Source organism: Ceratotherium simum, chromosome 7, assembly GCF_057802395.1.
Source record: "Ceratotherium simum simum isolate JZ-2026a chromosome 7, ASM5780239v1, whole genome shotgun sequence".
Lineage (NCBI taxonomy): Eukaryota > Metazoa > Chordata > Mammalia > Perissodactyla > Rhinocerotidae > Ceratotherium > Ceratotherium simum.
This window is the reverse complement of record NC_141906.1, coordinates 18140595-18163049: the sequence shown is the minus strand read 5'-3', so window position 1 is coordinate 18163049 and position 22455 is coordinate 18140595. Positions and strand designations below refer to the sequence as shown.

General features: G+C 41.9%; 1 non-coding gene across 1 annotated transcript; it reads left to right on the top strand.

Moving 5' to 3' along the window:
• Positions 1 to 4875: 4875 nt before the first annotated feature.
• Positions 4876 to 4982, top strand: LOC147916557 (U6 spliceosomal RNA). Its single transcript, XR_015552824.1, has one exon. It is a non-coding gene; the product is annotated as a U6 spliceosomal RNA (small nuclear RNA).
• The last annotated feature ends 17473 nt before the right edge of the window (positions 4983 to 22455 follow it).

The following is a 22455-nucleotide window of genomic DNA, read 5'->3' as shown; positions in this document are numbered from 1 at the left end:
GAGGAAATAACCATCAAAACTGAGCACTTTTTAAAAAAAATGATAGGACCCTACTTTGTACAATTCTTTGCAAATAAATTTGGAAAAATAGATGAAGTGGATACTTTTCTAGACAACTTGTCAAAATCAACCCCAGTGGAGTTGGAGACAGAAAGTCTAAACACATAAAATACTACAGAGGAAATAGAGGAAATAGAAAAAGAGTTTTCCCACAAAAATCACCTGGTCCAGATCATTTCTTAAAGAAATTCTTCTTCTAAAAATTATTTTATGAAGTGAGTACAACATCAATCTCAACCTGAAATGATTGCATCAATGAAAAAAACTATAGACCAATCTCACTTATAAATATCAATAAAAACATTAAATAATTAGCAAACAGAATCCAACAGCACATTCAATTTTTCATTATGACCAAGTAGAGTGGATTCAATATTCTAAAATCCATTAACATTTTCCATTACATTAATAAAGGATTATATAAGTATGTATCTAGAAAACCCAAAGGAATCAGTAGAAAACTATTACAAACAAACAAAAGAATGCAGTAAAGTAGGTTATAAAGTCAACATACAAAAATCATATCTTCATATATACAAACAAAAATCAGGTTATATTAGAAGAGATAACTCCCTTTGTGAAAGCCAAATAAAATGAAATAACTAGGCATAAATTTAACAAGAAATGTCCAAAACCTATTTGAAGAAAAACTATAAAACAATTCAAAAAAACACACAAAAATAATGTCGCACAAATGGAAAGATATACCATATTCTTGGAAAGAAAGACTCAATATGAAAGATTTCAGGTCTAAGTTAATTCATAAAATTTAATTTAATATAATTCATAAATGTAATACAATCAAATAAAAATATGATCAAAGTTTATTATAAAATTCATTTGGATGGCCAGATAAACAAGAATAGCCAAGAGGGAAAAAGCCTGAAAAAAGAGACAGAGAGAGAAATGAGAAGGGGATACCCTTGTCAGATATTAAAACATATTATACTATCTCTAATTAGAAGAGTTTGGTGGTGTTACATGCATAGACCAATGGAAAAAAATAGAAAATCCAGAAATAGATCCAATTGCATTTGGAAATTTAGTATATTATAAAGGCAGAGTCTCAAATTAGTGGGGGAAATGATGGTCTTTTTAATCAAAGGCATGAGACTAACTGAATAGCCATATGTAAAAAGATAAAATTGTATTCATTCCCCACACCATATACCAAGATAAATTCCAAGTGGATGAGAAAGTTCAATGTTTTAAATGAATCCATACAAGTACAGAGAAAACAAGTCTGAATTATTCTATGATCCAGGAGCGAGGGGGAACTTTCCTACCTCTGACTCAATATCTAGAAGCCATAAGAGAAAAGATTAATGACTTTTATTACATAAAAATAAGAAAAAAAATTTTAAACACATAGAAAAGTAAAGAGACAACAAACTTGGAGAAATTTTTCAACTTTTATCATAGATAAAGGGTTAGTCTTTCCAATATATAAAGAACTTTTAACAAGAAAGAAGGAAAGACCAATAATCCTATAGAAAAAAAAAAAGGCTAGGGATATATACAGGCAATTCACAGAAAACTAAATACAAATGCCCCTTATCTATATGAAAATATCTTGATTGTGTACATAATAAGAAAAACGCAAAAATACACCAGTATGCCACTTTTCACCTATCAGGATGGCAAAAATCCAAAAGATTGACAAACACTCTTTTGGCCAGGCTTTTGGAAAACAGGCACTCCCATCATTGCTGGAAGGAATGCAAAAAGGTGCAAATCCTAAGGAAGAGAATTTGGCACTATCCAGCAAAATAATATACACACTCCGACTCTTTGACCCAGGAAGCGTACGTCTAGGAATCCGTCCTAAAGAAATACTGACAGAAACACAAAACAGGAACACATTTTTGTAATAGCAAAAACCCAAATGTCCATCAACAGGGGACTAGTTGAATAAACAGCGGTACATTCAAATAGTGAAGAACTATGCAACTGTGGAAAGGAATGCGGAATATCTCTATATATTACCACAGCATGAGCTCCAGCATATAATGTTAAGATGAAAAAAAGGTGGACTGAAGTATATATAATAAGCTACCATTTATCTTAGAGAGTGTATATATATGTATATATATGTATATATACATATATATACACACACACACATGCACATATGTCTATAAGTATGTATTCATGTATGGTTTTGCTTAGTTAAAACATTACGGAAGGGGGCCGGCCCCGTGGCTTAGCGGTTGAGAACGCGCGCTCCGCTGCTGGCGGCCCGGGTTCGGATCCCGGGCGCGCACGGATGCACCGCTTCTCCGGCCATGCTGAGGCCGTGTCCCACATGCAGCGGCTAGAGGGATGTGCAGCTATGACATACAACTATCTACTGGGGCTTTGGGGGGAAAAATAAATGGATAGAATTATAAAAAAAAAAAAAAAAAAAAAAAAAACATTACGGAAGAATAAACCATAAAGTAAATAAAATTGTTGGCTAAAGGGAGAGAAGAAAAAAGAGAAGTGAGTTTAGGATAGAAGCTAGACTTCTCTAAATAATACCTTATTTTTAAGATTTGCTTTAGAATCATGAAAATGTTTTAGGTGATTATAAAGTGTTAAATCAGAATGAAAAAGGCAATTCCTCAAATCAAGGGCAAAATAAAATAAATGGATCTAACTGCATTGAGTTCATAGCTTAATGAGGCAGAAGTATATTATTTTAAATGGTTTGAAAATACAGTAATTCAACTGTATGTGTCTAGTAAGACATATACCTAAAAGCTACAAAAATAATAATAATAACAGTTTCCACTAATCATATTTTTGGTATTGTTTTTCTAAAATATATGTATAATAGGGTTAAGCAAATCAGCAATTATGCTATTGTCATTAAGAACCAAGATTTTTAGTATAAGAGGAAAAGATTCAAAATAAAATCAAGGAAGTTAAGAGAAGCCCTGTAATCCTAAATTTGAAGTGAAAATATCAGCATAAACGAATAATATATTTTCTGTTTAAGAAATATTTCCATTTCCAAACTTGGACATCTTTTCTTTCCAGAAAGCAAGGAGTCTACCAATGACTACTGGGGTCATGATCATGTCAGAACTCAGGAAGCAACTCAGAAAAGAGGCTCCAACTCACTGGCCAGAGATGGGAAAATCTGAGCGTCAAAGAGAATAATAACTGCAATAGATTGAAACACATGGAATATGTTTAAATTCATGAGTTCTTAATGATACTATAAAACAAAAAATCTCATTGGTCATCTCTGGAGGATGTAAGGGAACCAACCCACTATTCTGAATGCTGATAAGTATAAGGAAAGAATCAAGCATTTGACCCGTTTTTCTTGATTATCCTATATCATGAGTTAATCAAATAGTCGATGAGGAAACAATTCTTGCTATAGAAATAGTCCATGTAATAAATGAGGAAGGAATGCTGGAATTAGAATACCAATGTTTTGCAAACCCCCAGATGAAATCATGGATCTGGGCAATGATTGTCAATGGCTGTTAAGTCACAAAAAGAGACAGCCAGTCTTTACGTGCCAGCTGATGGAAGCACAGGGCAATACCTACAATGTAGTCTTGCAAAGAAATAAATAAATCTGAATCAGACCAAGTCACCAGATGTAGCTGCCATTTTACAGAAAATAAAGGGGACAAAGGAGCAAGGTAGACAACACCACAGGGTTGCAGTCTTATCTAGAAAATAGGTAATGACCCAGTCTCTTCCGCAAATGAATTGCAAGGAAATAAAAAGAGAGCTGGGGAATCTATAAATTGAAGAAACTAATAGAAATATCAACCAATTATGATGTGTGAATCTTATTTAGACCGGATTCAACTGGAAAAAATAGAAACAATTGTGGAAATTTGAACACTGACTGGATATTTGATGATATTAAGAACTTGTTGATTTTTTTCACTGTGATAATGATATTAAGATTGTTCTTTTAAAAAGTTCTTATTTTCGGAAAGGCATACACAAAAACACAAGGTGAAATGATATGATTTGGGGGATGTGTTTTAAATACTCGGGCAAGGGGAGTATAGACGGAACTAGAGTGGCCCTGAGTTTATTTTGTGGCTGGGTGAGAGGTACATGAGGGCTCATTCTACTATTCTGCCTAATTTTGTGAATTTTAAATTTGTTATAAGAAAATTTTAATGCAAGGGGTTCGTGGAGTGGGTAATCATTATACTTCAGTGAAGGTAGGCCTTTGGAAAGGAGACAATGGAGCAGGAAAATCCATTGACTGCAGATAACTCACCCAAAATGTGTCTTTTCTTTTTGTCACTTTAGGCAGCCTCACTTTTGCCAGGGCTGGGTTAACTGTTAAACCAATGCTCCGCTCAGAGTGTGGCATGCCAACAAGACTCTCCATCTGGAGAGGTTGCCGAGCCTCGACACCAGATGCTGGCAGCCCAGGCCAGCATCCCAGCTAGAACAGCAATTCCTAAAAGCTGGAATTCCCTGCCTGTACTGCCTATATTGCCTCTCTTTCTTCAGGCCTGTTTCCTATCAAAATTATACACACAGGGGCCGGCCCAGTGGGGAAGCAGTTAAGTCTGCGCGTTCCGCTTCGGTGGTCTGGGGTTCGCCAGTTTGGATCCTGGGCACGGACCTACTCACTGCTCATCAAGCCAAGCTGAGGCAGCGTCCCATATAGAAAAGCTACAACTCTACAACTATGATACACAACTATGCATTGGGGTTTTGGGGAGGGAAAAAAAGGAAGATTGGCAACAGATGTTAGCACAGGGCCAATCTTCCTCAAAAAAAAAAATTATGCACACACATACACACACAGAGTATCTGGTAGTGTGTTATAAGACATGGGTACCAGTGCTTGCTTCAGCAGCACATACACTAATATTGGAAAGACACAGAGAAGGTTAGCATGGCTGCTGCGCAAGGATGGCACACAAATTCATGAAGCATTCCATATTAAAAAGAAAAAAAGGCACCATATACCTACCACTTGCTGTGTCAGGCACTGCTCAACCCTTTGCATTCAAACCTCACAATGACTCTGAGAGGAGGTATTATTATCCCATTTTACAGATGAGAAAATGGAAGCAGAAGCTTTAAGTAGCTTAACCAAAGCCACACAGCTTGTAGATGGCAGAGCTAGGATTTAAATCCGGGTCTATCTGCTTGCAAACGTGTTTATTTAACCACTACACTGAATGTCCTTCTTTAGCAGCAAAGTGGCTATTCAATCAGTGTTCACTGGGAGATACATGAATCTAACTGAGAAATTCAGGCATGCTTCCCCATGCCTCCCCTTGCACATCTTCTTTATGTTCCAATGTTGGACATCCTCGCTGCTGCCTGTAGTGGAGGGGCTGAAGGACACATTCTGCTGGGCCTGGAAGAATATAAACACATCTGGAAGGAGGCTGCTGCCCGGCAAACCATCCTCCCCGCAGAGTGCGGACAGGACGAGGTGTCTATAAATAATCGTAAGAGTGTGAAGACATTCTCTCCCCTGGGGCTCCCTTTGCAAAAGGTTGATGGTAATTGATGAGGCTACAGGGATATGCCAACCCTTCTGCTCTTAAAACCAGGTGTGGTTATTTACAGAAATGTCACTTTCCCAGCCCTCCCTCGGCATCTCTGCCAGAGGCTTGGAGATCAGCAAATATCAATTTACTGCTGCCCTGGGGCTCAAGGCAATGAGCCACCTGTACACCCCGCTGCCTACAAACCAGGCTCAGGCTTCTGCTCTGGCTGAGAGCTGTTTCCTCTTTGGAAATCTGGAGAGAGAAAGAGAGAGAGAAAGATTACAGATTTGCCCCCTTTCCAGGCAGAGAGAGATCAAGTGACCTCCCTGGAACCATGTCACAAACTACCAAGTCAATAAAATCTGGAGTTCTCATGTTGCCCAGCTCACAGTAGGGAGAATAAATAGACTTCAGGGCCAGAAGTCAGAAGATGTGGATACTGACCCAGGTGGGCCATCTGTTAGCAATCAGTGTCTAAATTCCAGTTTCCGCATCTATAAAATGGGACTAGTCTTCTGTCACATGCCAGGCACAAAAGGATTTTGAAAAGAATAAATAAGTGATGGAGTTGAACTATCTGTATTGTATGAGAGATCGTCATTGTTGTAATCATATTATGACGCGGTCCTATAAGCCGCCGTTGGGAGTACCCATGACGGGTCTTGGAAAATACCTTATAACTGTGCTCCAGCACTGCTGTGGCCTTGCTGGTTAGTGGCAAGAGCGAAGTCGAAATGCAGCATATAAGTTTGATTTCTCAGGGCATTTGAATTGTGGGTGAAGATCATTTTGTTATAACAAGGTTTACACCAACAAAAAATCAATTTCACAACTAAATAAAACGCTTTGGGGAATCAGAGGGCAGAGCTACGTTTCAAGGTTGCTCAAGCCGGCTCGAGGCTCTACCCAGAATTGCCGAACCTCAGCCAGTAAAAGATAGAAAAGAAGGAGTCATGCTCCTTCCTTGCCAAAGATGAGACCATAAGACCACACCAAAGGCTCCCACTGCCAAGATGTCCAAGCTGACTCTTGCAGAGAGGCCAGAGGGAGTGACAGACTAACGAGCGACAGGATACCTCAGCTTGATGTTCCAGCTTCTTCTGGGGGCTCCACGCTGGCACCTCTGCCCACAGCGCCCTAGGGCAGTAGCTCTCCTGGGTGCTACCCATCCCTGTGCTGCTCCCATGGATAACCTTTCTCAGCCCTATAAAGTGGGAAACTTGACCTGTAAACAACAGAGCCAGGATTTGAACCCAGATCCATCCACTTCGAAAAGACTATAACATCCTCCCAGTCAGTAACTAGCTCCCATGGCAGGGGAGTGCAGTCAGAGTCAACAGGGCATCATGTGCAAAAGGAACCACATCTTATTCCCCTTCATCAGACACTACCTGCAGCCACCTGGTCCGTTTGTCCTTCCACAGTGGGGGCTTGTACTCGGAAAAGAAAGCCCTAAAGCTGCCTGGGTCTAAAGAGGACATCAGGCTGGACTGGCAGGGTCGTCTCCCTCCTAGTCAGGAGGAGAGCCTTTTTCCTTTCCTCAGAAGTCCTAATCCCAAGAAAAAATGGATTGAAAACATGTACCAGAAAGCAACTTAGTTTTGTCTCTTTCCTTAGGAGGAGATGTTTTAGAAAAAGTTCTACTTGTCTTATTTTATATTAGGAAGAAGAAGGATAAACAATGATTTTTATAAGCCACAACAATGGGTAACATTCATGAACACTTTTTTATTTAAGTGCCACAATTTCTTCTGAGTGATTTACATGGATTATCTCAAATGAATAAACAGCCTGCATGAGATTCTTTATCCCTATTTTACAGCTGAGGGACAGAGGCTCAGAATAATTTACCCCAGATTACAGAGTAGAGAGGCAGCTTTGACTCACTGCTGGGGATTCTGAGGCAAAGCCCCCAGAGAACCCGAAGTATCCCACTGGCTGTGTAGGCTCCAGGCTTTGGTCTACAAAACCTATTCAATATCCTTTCAAAAATTCCTTTTCTTGGATAAACAAAATGTGGTATATCCATACAGTGGAATATTATTCAGCCATTAAAAGGAGGTACTGATACATGCTACAATATGGATGAACCTTGAAGACATTATGCTAAGTGAAGTAAGCCAGACACAAAAGGACATATATTGTATAATTCCACTAATATGAAATATCTAGAATAGGTAAATTCATAGAGACAGAAATTAGGATTCGGGTTAGCAGGGGCTAGGGGAAGGGGAGAATGGAGAGTTATTGCTTAATGGGTATAGCATTTCTTTTTGGGGTGATGAAAAATTTTTGGAAATAAATAGTGGTGATGGTTGCACAACATTGTGAATGTAATTAATGCCACTGAATTGTATGCTTAAAAACAGCTAAAATTGTAAATCTTATGTTATATGTATTTTTTATAGCATAAAAACTTTTTTAAAAAATCTCCTTTCTGCTTACATTAACCAAAATTGATTTCTGTAGCTTGCAACTAAGAACTTGCCTGATCCAGCATCTAAGATGAAACTTATGCTCTAGCTCAGAACAGTAATGACCACCCTAAATTACCTTGAAAAACATAAAACACATGAATAAACAGATGAATAAAGGCTAGAGAGTAAACAACAGTTTGCTTAGGTACAGACTAGATTTGGGGATTCCTTTGAATGAATTATCAAAGGGTACCTATGCAAGATGAGAGGTTGAGTTTGGAAGCATCCAGGGGAAATTTTTATTTTAACAGTATCCTTTTCAATTTTAAATAGAAAAGTATGTCAGAGACAGAAACTCTGACTGTAGGTCTTCTATTGTGCACTACAGCAAATTCAGTAACAATCCCACCTGCTGCACCAGGAAGCCACGGTGTCACAGAGTCCTCCAAGGACAGGGTGGTACCCAGACCATAATTCCTGGAAGAGGATGCTGATCATGGAGCCCCCAACTCCTTGGGGTAGGAGCCCAAACCCCAGGATAGAAAATAGAAAATCTCAAGCCAACCTTACAGCGGTAAGGACTGTAGCCTGGCTGCTGAATTCTCTGTCCTTGGTGCTGGGCTAAAGGAGTAAAATGATTTTAGTTGCTATTCCAGCTGTGCTCTCCCATCCTAAACCCTCCCTCCAAACTGTCTCAGTATCTAACTCTTCTTCACCCTCAAGCCACTGACCAAGTTTAAGCATCATCTCTCACGTGGACCAGGGCAACAGCATCCTAACCGGTCTCATTCATTCATCAGATAACTATTGAGTACTAACTATGTGCTAGGCACTGTTCTAGACCCTGGGGAAAGTAGTGAACAAGAGACAAACACGCTGGCCCTCAGGGAACTGACATTCCTTGTGAACCCCAGAGTTTAGTATCTTTCCTTTACATCCATCCTCATGTCAACCAACAGAGAAATCTTTCAGAAACACAGATCTGATCATGGCCCTCCCAGGCTGGAAATCCTCCCTTGACCCCTCATTCCCAAGGATGAAGTCCAAGCTCCTAAGCATGACTCACAAGACCCTTCCAAACTTCGCTCCACCAAACCATACAGCCTCATCTTCACCTTCTCCCTGCCCCAGTATCCCATTTATGGTGAAAAGAGCTTGGAACAAACAACAGGAAGCATCACCTGGGGCACCTGGAACTAGTGGGCAGAAGGCTCAGCAGGTGTGCCCAGCCCCCGCCCTCTTGGCATCCTGCGGAGAAGGAAGTTTGGGCTGCGGCACAGCTGTGTGTTCTGTGGGTCATCAGAGGGCTCTACCCCATTGTCCTCCATTTGTAGGGAGCAAATGTGAAAGTGGCTTTGCCCCAGGAAGGGGGGAAACGATAAACATTTAGGACTCAGGCACCAGGGGATGCAGGCTGCAGTGCCAGGTGTACAGAGGACTGCTGGGAGATGCCAGCTGCCTAGCACCTGGAGACTCTGGGAGCTCCCATTCCATGGGAAGTTGAATTCAGGCACAGTTAACTCCAACTGAGGAGAGAGTAGATCTTATCCAGGTCCCATGGGACTTGCAGCCCCTTCTGGGATCAGAGAATCATACATCCTAGCTCCCCCTATTGTGAGGCAGCCCAGAGAGAGCCCCTAGTGTCATTCTTCAGTTCCACCCATCTCCAGCCACATTCCCATCAGAGCACATGCCCCATCTGAGGCCCCAGACACACCAAACTCTTCACTCCCCAAGCGTGCCAAGCACTCTGATGTTTCCATGCCTTTACACATGAGCTCCCCGGTGCCTGTGGCACTTTCTCCCCCATCTGGAGAATTCTTCCCACAGATGTCGAAGAGAGCATCTGACAAAAGAAGGTGGTTCTATGTCATCATTCAAAGCCCTAATTCTCTCCTCTGAGAGCTTTGATCATGCCCCATACACATATACCATTTCATTCATTGGGCAGAATTAAATTTGCTTCCCCCGGAAGTCCTGCTAAACTTTGCTTATTTCAATCCATTTCTTTATACACTGTCTCCCTTGAATTATGAGCTCCTCAAACCTAGGGACCATGCCTACCATCTCTATATTCTGCCTGCCATAGAGTAGGAAATCAGAGAATGTTTGTGGAAGATGTCAAATTGGAGTAGAAACATCAAGCGTTTTCCTGCCATGGAGCCTTAGCACATACTGTTCCAGCCTGGGGATGCTCTTCCCATCATTTCAAATAACTGGCTCCTTGTTCTATAGGTCTCAGCTTAAATTTCACCTCCCCATAAACCAGTGTAAAATAAGTTATTTTCCACATGGCACCTTGTTCTTTTTCTCCATAGAACCTTTCATAATTTGTAACTCAAGTTCATGGTCTCTCTCTCCTACTTGACTGTAAGCTGGATGATACCTAGAACTGTGTCTATGGGGGATGGGGAAGTAGCTTAATCTGTAACTGTTTTTTAAGAAGAAAGTGCATGTGGCCCAGAAAAAAGACAAGTTAACAGGTTTAATTCTTCCTCCCACCCAGCTCTGCACCACTCCCTCTCCTCCAGCAGTGACTCTCCACTTGCTGCACACTGCAATTACCCGGGCAGTTTTAAACATTCCTGACACCTGGTCCCACCACCAGACATTCTGATTCAATTATCAGGGGTATTTCCTGGACAAGGTGAGGTTCAGATACAGCCCAGGTGCTTCTATTGTACAGCCAGGGCGGGGAGTCACTGCCCTAGAGTGGGGACTGCTCTCCCAGGTTCTTAATGATCTCATGGGGACATGACCGCCAGCTCTGCACCTGAGATCATTGTTGTCACATGACAGGGAGAAGCCCACAGCTCCTCTGGCCACCTGAGCACTAGCCCCTGAGCTCCTTGGAGCAGGTAACACAGGAGACGTAGCAGGTTCTGATGCTCCACCGAGAGGTTCCAAATGAGCAGATGGGATTGAGTAGGCAGAGCTGGCTTGTCACAGAGAGGAGGTAAGGCAGTTGTCCCCTCGGGAAGTGGCTAACAAAGCAGGACAGCCACCCAGCTGTGACCTTGCTTCCCCTCATGATTTCTGTCTCCCTCTAGCTCCACTGCCTTAGGTCACCTGACAAACAGCCTTCCCGGGGGACAGCTCTCCAGCCGGGCTCTCCCTCATCCTGCAAATAAGAAGTGGGCTGTTGGTCTTGTGGTTTATTCTGAATATAATCCTCACTGCTTCAGAATAAACATTTTTGAGCAGAAAGGAGTTGTCGTCAGACTGATGTTTAGAAAGATAGCTCTGACAGTGGAGTTTTTATTAGAAGTATAATATCTTTCAGTCCACAAACTTTTACTGCATTTCTTCTAAAGACCGATCACTGAGCTAGTGGCAGGAAATAAAATTTAAAAAAATGAATAAGATGCAACCTCTCCTCTCCATGAGCTAGCTAGTAGAGGAAATAGGCTGGTACATAGATCGTTGTAGACCAAAGTGAAAATGTGAAGTCAAGGAAGTGCCCAAGGTATCGTAGGAGACCAGAAGGCGATTCCCGAACTCAGTCACAGAGGACGGCTGGGAACTGGCCAGGGGGAGGTGCGGGGGACCTCTGAGGCAGAGGGGTCAATGGGAACAAAGCCTAGTAGAACAAAATGAGGGATCACTTGACGTAGGGAGGAAACTACGTTGAGAGTGGAAAATCACAAGGTGTCGTGGAGCACACTGAATGGGAAAGGAGATAAAATAGCAAATGCTTATACTGCACTTCCTATGCGGCCAGCACTATTGTAAGTGTGTGTGCTTGTGTGTGTGTGTATAAAATACTTATTTATTTATTTACTCACTTAATTCTCATAGCAACCTAATGAGATAAGACGATCATCTCCATTTTACAGATGAGAAAACCAAGTCACAGGCAGTAGAAGTAACTGCCCCAAATCATACAGCAAGTGACAGAGCGACGAGACAGGCTGGCCCTGGAGCACATACTCTTAACCGCCATGCTCCACTACTTTTCGTGATAAGTTACTGGAGTAAGCCATGCGTAAATAGATTGGACGTTATCATGTAGGGCAGAGGGAGCCACTGAAGAATTTTATATCAGAAAGTGGGCCCAACACGTGCATATAAAGACAGAATTGAGGGGGGAGATTTGAGGGCAGGAATAGCCATCAGAAGGTTGGAAGTAGAACAGGAGAAAGAAAAGTCTGAACCACAGCCATTGTACTAAGGATGGAAAGGAGAAAATGGACTTGAGAAAAATTCTGGCATTTGAATTAGTGGAACTTTGTGATTGATCAGAATTGGGCATATGGGGTGGAGTCAAGAATGCCACCCAGAGTTCTAATTTGGATGGAAAACACAGAGTTTAGGAGGAAGGGTGATGGTCAGTTTGGGACATGCTGAGTTTGGGGTGTCTGCGGGCACCCAGTGAGGATGGAGGACAGGAAATTGGATGCGTGACTTCCACAATGGCAGAGCAGTTAACTGCTTTGTGTGAGCATAGTGGGGAGGGCGGCGAGGATGAACGCTACAATAGGCCCCGTTGCCTATCTCTCCCCAGATCTCCGAGTACCTCTCCACGAGATGGGTTGTCAGTAGTTGGCATTTATGGAACTCTCCAAGGTACTGAAACATTCATTTTTGGCTGACATTTAGCTATTTCTCTACAAGCAGGCAAAGGTAGATTTTCACTTATCAAATTCTATTCATTATTCTAATGTAATTTCTCTGCAACTCTAGAGTTAGAGTTTTTTTTTAACGTAAAGCCATTCTGATCTGAAAGACACAATTGCTTCATGCCATCATGACAGGTCAATTTAGGAATGCAAGAGGCTGATAGCATCCCTTCCAGGCTCATTTCTGAGAGCTGAAACTCATTCCAGTGGTTTGGGACCTCTCAGGCAGTTTGCTGAAGCAGCAAAACTCCTTTGACTGCTGCTATAGATTCAGGTCAGGACATCTTAGCCAAAGAAATGGCCCCAGAATACCAACTACCACCTGGTGCTCTCTCTAGCTTTTCTCCCCTCGGTTGAAGACAGGAAAAGTGGCTTCCCTGATTGTAGGAGACATGGGTGCCCACGTGCTCCATTCCCAAAGCCTACTCCAAGGAAGCCACTTTATTCCGAGTCAGCCTCCAATCAGCTCAGCCACTCCATCTTGTCTCCATCCTTCACTTTGTTAGTTCCCACTTATCACACCAGGAACACAAATCAACATTAATCACGCCATTGAAAGCCATGGCATCCCACACTGTACTGCAAAACTTCATCATCAGTGCATCCTGATATCCCGCTCATCCGTTTTATTTTTAAACACATGTAAGAAATCTCAAGGTGGTGGAAAAAGCTACAGTCTATTGAGTAGATATTGCAATGACCATTAGTTGTCTATCCAGTGACCACTTTTCCTTCTATTCTGTAGGGGCAACAAAGTGCCCAGCTAACAGACTCAAGGGGACTCAACAAGAGGTAAGTTGTCAGGGCTTCTGGAACACCACTTTAAAGAGGGGTGACTCAGCTGAGAGTGAACACCCTTTGTCCTGTCACCCTGTCTCGTCTTTCTGCTGGCATGTTGACTTGACAGCTGGAGCTCCTCATCCCTAGCTGCTGACCTCAAGACTTCTTTCACAAGTCAGAAAATAACCTGATAATGTGTTTAAGCCACTGTATTTGAGTTTCAATTCCTAGGAGCTCTGCTACTGTGAGTCCCCCGAGACAGTGGAAAATAAGGAGACCTAAAATGGCCTTCCCCGGGCTTGCAGGATGTTTCTTTGGGAACAGCCACCAGAGCACTGGGAAATGACCGTGATGTGTGTCCATCTTCCACCCTAAGTCGTGAGTTCCTTGGAGGCAAACACTTTGACTTCTTCGCAATGATGTAGCAGCACCTAGCAAGGTGAGAACTCTGCAAACGTACGTTGAACAAATAAGTGAAAGCTGCACAGGGGTCTGGTGTTAATGACAGAGTCCCTGGAATTGGCTAATTGATGAAGCTATGCACCATCAGCCTTGTGTGTAGGATGCCACCATCTTTACCAAAATGCAAAATGTACCAGGCCCCACTGTCTCCATGCAGTGGTTGTTCAGAATAATAAATAGAGTTTGATAAGTGAATTCATGCCTCCTTGGAGTGAGAAGAAACCCTTCCTGGGCATTAAAATATTCTGCCATGGTTAGTCACTCAACAAAAAAGCATTATATACCTTTACAGATTTAGTCTACTTTTTTCACTGAATTCATATTGAGGATCTTCAAGTGATTGATAATTAATCTTAACATCTGCTTTGTGAGTTAAATGTCCTCATTGCCCCATTTTACTGGTGAGAAGCCTGAGGTCCAGGGGTGAAATGACTTGCCCAAGGTGATGTACCATTCCGTGGTAAGGCAAGGATCTGAACCCTTGTGCCTTACTACTTCATAGAAGTTCTAGAACTGAGGCTGAGATGTTCTTGACTCCAAAAGAGAAAACACGGTGCTCTGAAGGAGGCCTATGCCTCTCACCCTATGATCTCTAGGCTCTTCCAGTCCCAACAGGAGCAGTGGGGGTGGGTGGGGGAAGGGCCATGAGCCACTGGCAGTCTGAAGCCCCCAAGTCCCTCTTGAGACTGAAAACGTGTGCAATTGCCTAAATTAAAATCAATATGCTGCTTGGCTGGAAGGCTGCGCAATTGTTTTTGAAGCAGGGTATATTATGTTCTACATGTTTAATATGGCAGAGGCCATAAAAGACGAGTTCCAGGCCATTTGGAGCTTATATTGCGAACAAGATGGCCTGGGAGGCAGCTAAAACCAAAAAAGTGACAGCAATTCCAACAGAGTGGCACAGACAAATTGATCTGGTTCTGACATGGGTGCTGGGCAGCCGCATGGGGTGAAAGAGGCTCCATCATCGACAGGAGGAAGGCGGCGACCAAAGCAAAGAGGTCAGTGTCAGATTTCACTTGCTAACACCTGGGGAGGCTTCCCTGAGATCTTGAGAAAAATCAGTGTGTCTAAGGCAGACTTGTCCATTTGTGGCGCCAGACAGTCAAGAAATGCAAGCCTGCCCTCCGGATGTTAAGAGATGCCCATTTAGCGTGTACGAGTCTGATGCACTGCATGCCCAAGAGGGCAAACCCTCCCAACCTGGAGCCCGCAGCTGAAATAGGTGCATATATAGCCCCAGCCAAGATCCTCCCATTGGAGGCTTCCCAACTGAGGGAAAAGTACAGTATGGTGGTTAAATGCTCAGGCTTAAGTGTCAGAGATGTGGACTGGAATCCTAGCTTTTCCACCTACTCAGTACATGCCACTCGGTAACCTGTCTAGGCCTCCATTTCCTCATCTATCCTATTCCTCATAGGAATGGAAGGATACTGGTCTACCAGCAGAGTGGTGAGAATTAAATAATTGGCACAGCCTCCAGTATACAGTAAGTGCTGGATAAATGTTAGCTGGTAGTGTTAAGGTTCTCAGCATGAAAAAGAGCATGGACCAGGTTTAGCAATATTTAAGTGCCAGGAAAGGTCACGACCTAGCCTCTCCTTTCTGCACTGCAGGCATTAGGTACATTCTTGGCAACGGCCGGTGACCGGCATCTCTCAGTCACTCTCATGCCAATGGTGTGGCGTTAGGGCTTCAGAGCAGGGCAGAGCTTGAGCCTTGAAACCAGCTCACTGAAATGTACCCAGGGTTTATGAGATTGAATTCTCCTTCTGGAACTATCCTCAGGACCATCACAGATTGTATCCTCATTACATGCCGGGCACTGTCAAGCACTTCACTGCTATTCACATTGATTCTTCACAACTCTGTGAACACTCTGTGAACAAACTGAGGCACAGAAAAGGAAGGAAATTTGCCCACAGTCACACAGCAACCTTGGAAGGAGGCAGAAACCATGGTTTTTTCCAAATTTGGATTTCTAAATCCAGTGTTTTTTCCACGACATCACAGCTGTGCCTTTATTTATAGAAGCATAAATAAGATTTCAAAGGAAATGTTTAGCTTGCTTAGAAAGCCAACCGTTTTTAAGAGTCTATAAAATTACTTTAATTTCACCCATCTGTCTACAGAAACTTACTGCATTAATTACAAATGTGGTTACCTGCTCATTTAAAAAAGAACAAATACGCAAAATCACTACTTGTGACACTATGCTATGCCAATAGTGTGCATCACTGCTCTTTTGCTGAGAGACATCACCGTATAGCAGAAAACAGGGGAGATTTGAAATCAGAGAAATGAGTTCAAATCCTGGCTCTGCTGTGCGCCAGTTCTGCGGCCTTGGGCAAGCTACTTAACATCACTGAAACTCAATTTCTTCATATGTAAAAGGTAGTTATTAATACCAATGTCAAGGATACTGGGAGGATTAAATGAGATAATATATGTAAGTTTTACAGTGGCTAGTACCTAGCAGGTATCAAATAATGAGAAGCTATCGTTATTCCCAGGAAATAACTACACTTCTTTAAAGTATCCTCCAATTCAGAGGTATGACTTGTTCAGATGAGCAAGTTTCCCTAACCACGACAATCTGATAAACCAGCAATTCCACTTCCAAGAATCCAGCCCAAGGAACCGCTCACACCTGCAGAAAAAGATGTGTGTGTGTGTAATGATATCAATCATAGAATTCTTTATAACAATGGCGAGACAGCCTGTATCTCCATCCAAAGAGAAATGGTTAAATAAACTATGACATCCATATCAGAGCAAACTTTTTCTGTAAAGAGGCAGAGAGTAAATATTTTTAGACTTTGTGGTCTATGCAGCCTGTGTCACAACTGCTCAGCTCTGCTGTTGTAGCACTAAATCAGCCACAGACAAAATGTAAAAGCATGCACATGGCTGTGTCTTAAAAAGAAAAACACAACTTTATTTACAAAAACAGATGGAGGGTCAGATTTGGCCTCAGGGTTTGCTGACCCCTGATGTATACGGTTGAATACTATGCAACAATTGAAAAGATAAATAAAGTAGACCTGTATGTGTTTAGACAGAAAGATACCCACAAGAACTCCTACAAATCATACGGAAAAGGTAAACAATGCAATAAAAATTGGGAACATGAGAAATTGGGAATTGGTTCACGGTCATGTAAAGAACACGAACAGGCAATTCATAAAAGAGGAAACTCAAATAGCCAGTTTGAAAAGTTGCTCAATTATCTAATTGATTAACTTTTCCAAATTCAAACTAAATCAAGATCCTATTTTCACTCATCAGATCTACAAATATTAAAACACAGACAAAATCAAGTGTTGGTGATACTATAGGGAAAAGAGTACTCTCATATACCGTCAAAGAAATATAATGAGCACACTCACTTTGGAAGCTTCTTTGGTAGTCTACTAAAACTGTAAATGTGCATATCCTATGAGCCAGCACTTCCTCTGCTAGGTCTCTACCCCAGGGAACCACTTTCACACCTGTGCAAGAAGACAGATAAAGAAGCTAATTGAAGCATTGCAATAGCAAGAAATTAAAAATGACCTAAAGGTCTATCAATAATGGAATGGACACACATAATGAAATAATTAGTGTGACAGAGCGCAATTCAGCAGTTAAAAGGAATAAACCAAATCTATGTTCCTAAATGTAGATGGATCTCAGAAACACAATGCCAGGTTTCACAAGAATCCTTAGAGCAAGACACAAATTGTGTAAGAACATGACACAAACAACAAACAATACTATGCATTTACTACGGGTACATGTGCATGTGTGCAAAGGTATTTAAAGAAAGATCTAGAAGGACACACATTAAACTCAAACAGTAGTTATCTCAAGGCATAAGGAGAAGACCAGGATTAAAAGTGGTGGCCAGGGGAGACAATAGCTTTACTTATAATATTTTAACTTTTTAAAAAGAATCTGTCCATGTATTTTTATATAATTAAAATAAATTTAACAAAAAAGATGTTCTTGATATATTAAATGAATAACCAAGTTACAAAACCACATATATTGTATGATGGCATTTTATTTTTAAAATTGTTATTTATTGTTTTTGTGTGTGTTTGCGTGTGTGTGTCTATCTGTCTGTAAGGGTATACACCAAATAGTTAACAGGATTGTGTGATTGTGGAATGGGAATTGGGGTCTGGGGAAGGAAAATATATTGGTTCACTCAGGCTGCCATACAAAATACCGCAGACTGAGTGGCTTAAACGACGGGGATTTATTTCTCACAGTTCTGGAGGGTGAAAGTTCAAGATCCAGGTACCAACAAATTTGGTTTCTGGTGAGAGCTCTCTTCCTGGCTCATAGATGGCCATCTTCTTGCTGTGTCCTCACATGGCCTTTTCCTTAGTGTGGGCAACTGGGGAGGGCGAGGGCGGGGGAGGAGGATCAAGGTCCAAGGATACTAGTCCTATCTGATCCGGGCCCCACATTTATGACCTCATCTTAACCTTAATTAACCTTGGAGGCCCATCTCCAAATACAGCTGCACTGGAGGTTTGGGCTTCAACATGTGAATTTTGAGGGAACACAGACATTCAGCCCATAACAGATACTCTCTCTCTATTGACGAAAAAGTATGGTATGGAAACCATAGTGTGGTGGATTGGCTAGGTTCCAATCCTAGCTGTGCCACTTCAGAGCTGCGTGGCCATGGGAAAGTCAACCTCAGTTTCTTCATCTGAAAAGTTAAGATAATAATATTATCTAATTCAGTGCTTATTGTGGGCCAGGTACTCTGATAGGTACTTTACATATATTACCTTGTTTAATCCTCACTTCAACCCTATGAGGTAGGATCATGTCCCCATTTTAGAGATGAGGAAACTGAGGCGCAAAGAGGTTCAGTGACTTGCCCAAGGCACAATGCTGGAACGTGGCAGAGCTGGCTCCAGGACATAAATCTGTCATAACCAGAACTCTAAGTGTAAGTTATTGCTATTTTCACTTTATATGGTACGTACAAATACATCTAAGTTTTATAATCCTTGAATTTTACAGCTTAGAATATATGTATATATGTGTACACACACTTATGTACGTATATATATGTAGATTAGTTTCCTATTGCTGCTGTAACAAATTGCTGTAAACTTAGTGCTTAAAACAATACAACAAACTTCGTGCTTTAAAACAAACTTAAAACAAAGTTTATTTTCTACAGTTATGGAGTCAGAGCTCTAAAACCAAGGTGTTGGCAGGGCTGAATTCCTTCTGGAGGCCTTAGAGGAGAATCTGTTTCCTTACCCTTCCAGCTTCTAGAGGCCTCCTACCTTCCTTGGCTCATGGTCTCTTTCTCCATCTTCAAAGCGCATCATTCCAACCTCTGGCTTTGTCATCACATCTCTTTTTTTCTGATTCTGGCTCCTCCCATGTCCCTCTTGTAAGGACTTTGTCATTATAATGGGCCCGTCTGGGAGATAATCTCCCTACCTCAAGATCCTTAAATTAATCACATCTGCAAGGTCCCTTTTGCCATGTAAGGTAACATATTCACAGATTCAGGGATTAGGACATGGACATCTTCGAGGGCCATTGTTCTAATATATATATTTTAGACAGAATGTATATATACATACACACACATAGGTATTAAAATCTAATGGAGAAAATCTGATACATTAACCACATGTTATACATACATAATATATACTGATCAACAGCACATTTGTCTTCACAGCACATTAGACATAAACTATATTTCCATATATACTGTTATTTTAATGGAAGCAATCTGAGCTCAGCAGAGGGAATCTGGCTGAGCCTCCTGCCCAGGAGATGAGGGGCCCAGGGAGGTCGGGTCTCGCATCTGCCCACATGGTTGGGAACCACTGATCTAGCCCCACACAGAAGGTTAGAAAAAGAGTGGTGACTCACTGGTGACTCAAGTCCCCTGGGCCCCACAGCACTGCAGAAACCTGATGTGGGACAAAGAGACGACTTGAAGAGCCCACACACATCAGCAGGTCAGACAGACAGATCTGGAGAGAATCAAAGGGCCGCTTGTCCAAACTGGTCTCAGGGCTGGGCCTGCATCAATCCTGACACAGTTCTCTGACACCTCCCTTCTCAGGCTTTGGCAATGTATCCTAAAATAGCTTTACTCTAACCAACCAAAACACTAAACCTGCTGCTCCGGGAAAGAAGGGAGCCTTGTGGTTTCCTTGAAAAATCCTTGCATCTGGTGTTCGGCTGTAAGAGCCTCAATGGTGCCGCTAAGTTGATTCTGTTTCTTCTTGAAAACACTCCCCACACAATTCCATGCATTTTAATTTCCAATCAGCAATGCTTTGTCAAAGTAACTGTGGTGCTGCTGAGTGACAAGTCACAGTGGCTGCTGCACAGACCCTCAATTACCTCCTGGCTGAGCCTGTTTCAAGAGACCATCTATAGTTCTGAGCTGTGAGGCCCTGGCTTCCCTTGCTGTGTTGCCTGGCCTGACACAGCTCCCGCCATGTGTGAGCCTCACTAGGATATTCCTTTGCTTTGACTTTCGGTCTCCACCAGGCCCTTTTCCAGCAGTTCAAGAGAAAAATGTAGTAGCCTGGTAGATATGGAGAACTCACAATCTGTCACTCTAGCTGCACTGGTCAGGTGAATGTAGGCCACAACAGGAGGGCATAGGGAGAGTATCGTAGCCAATGAGGTTTATCCGAGGTGCGATTATTGCTAATTGAAACAGGAGGGCATAGGGGGAAGGTCAGAGGCCAGAGAAGCCAGCCTCCCTGCATACCCTACTGCTGCCAATTCAAGAGAAAGGCAGGTGACCCTCAAGTGCCATATGGGGAGTGAGCCTTGAGCAGCCTGACACAGTGTCCCTGTCACCAACCCTGTCACCACATCTTGAGCAAGCCACTTCTACTTGCTGAGTCTGAGTTTCCTTATCAGACCAGTTTATGAGGCAACTCACATCCCGGATAACGGCCCATAGCATTGTCACTTGCACTTTTTTTCAGATGACCATTAAGATTTCTTCCAGCTCAAAGAGTCTACAACATTTTATTGTGGCAGCTCTGAATTGTACGTGGAAAAAAATGAACCCAGATCATGATTTTTTTCACCAAAATTATTTGAAATGAAAAGTTTGCACAACTGAAAAATTTCAGAGTGAGTCCAGAATGTGATTGTTTAACCATGTTTCCATTCCTTCATTCTTCCACAAATCTTTAAAAGGAAATGGGTGTTGAAAACTGACAAACAGTATATTCTATCTGGAGTCAATTTGGAATTCCTGTCTTGTGAGACAAAACACACCTCTTGATACTGTAAGTCACATCGCTGAGGGATTTTTTTATTCCTCATTTTAAGTATAATTTAATTCCATCAAATGTAACAAATTTTCACAGGGCCTAAGACATAGTGGCTAGGAAAGAGAAGAAAGGGCTATGCATTCAGAAAAAGGAAATATCTATTGAGCACCTATCATGTATCAGGCACTGTACCAGACGCTTTCTATGAGACAGATGTTCCCCTAAATTTCAAATGAGGAAACACACTCAGAGATGTTACATTAAGTGACCCAGGTCACACAGCTAATTATGCAGATGTTGGGATTCATAATCTGTCTCTAAATTCCATGCTATTTTTGTGTGTGTGTGTGAGAAAGATTAGCCCTGAGCTAACATCTGTGCCCATCTTCCTCTATTTTATATGTGGGACGCCGCCACAGCATGGCTTGATAAGCGGTGCATAGGTCTGTGCCTGGGAACCAAACCTGCAAACCCCACGCCCCGTAAGCAGAGTGTGCGAATTTAACCACTACACCACTGTGCCAGCCCCCCATGCTAATTTTTTTATATCATGCTGTCTCTCCAGCATTTTAAAGAAGAGTAAGTTTTCAAACAACCAAGAGGATGTGGAGAGAAGGGAACTCTCATACACTGCGGGTGGGAGTGCAAACTGGTGCAGCCACTATGGAAAACAGTATAGAGAGTCCTCAAAAAATCAAGGATAGAACTACCATATGATCCAGCTATTCCACTGCTGGGTATTTATCCAAAGAACTTGAAAACACCAATGCATAAAGATACATGCACCCCTGTGTTCATTGCAGCGTTATTCACAATAGCCAAGACTTGGAAGCAACCTAAGTGCCCATCAAGGGACGAATGGATAAAGAAGATGTGGTATATATACACAATGGAATACTACTCAGCCATAAGAAACGATGAAATCCAGACATCTGTGACAACATGGATGGACATTGAGGGTATTATGCAAAGTGAAATAAGTCAGAGGGAGAAGGTCAAATACCGTATGATTTTCTTCATTAAGTAGTAGATAATAACAACAATAAACAAACGCATAGAGACAGAGATTGGATTGGTGGTTACCGGGGGGGGGGGGGAGGAGGGGGAAAGGGATAATTTGGCACATGTGTGTGGTGATGGGTTGTAATTAGTATTTGGGTGATGAACATGATATAATCTATGCAGAAATAGAAGTATAATGATGTACACCTGAAATTTATACAATGTTATAAACCAATGGTACTGCAATTAACAAAATATTAAAAAAAAAAAAGTTTTCAAACAGCCACAGAGAAGAGGGTGCTGGACATGACCATAAAATCAGCAAGACAGAAATATAAAATATTACAACGAATAAAGTTAA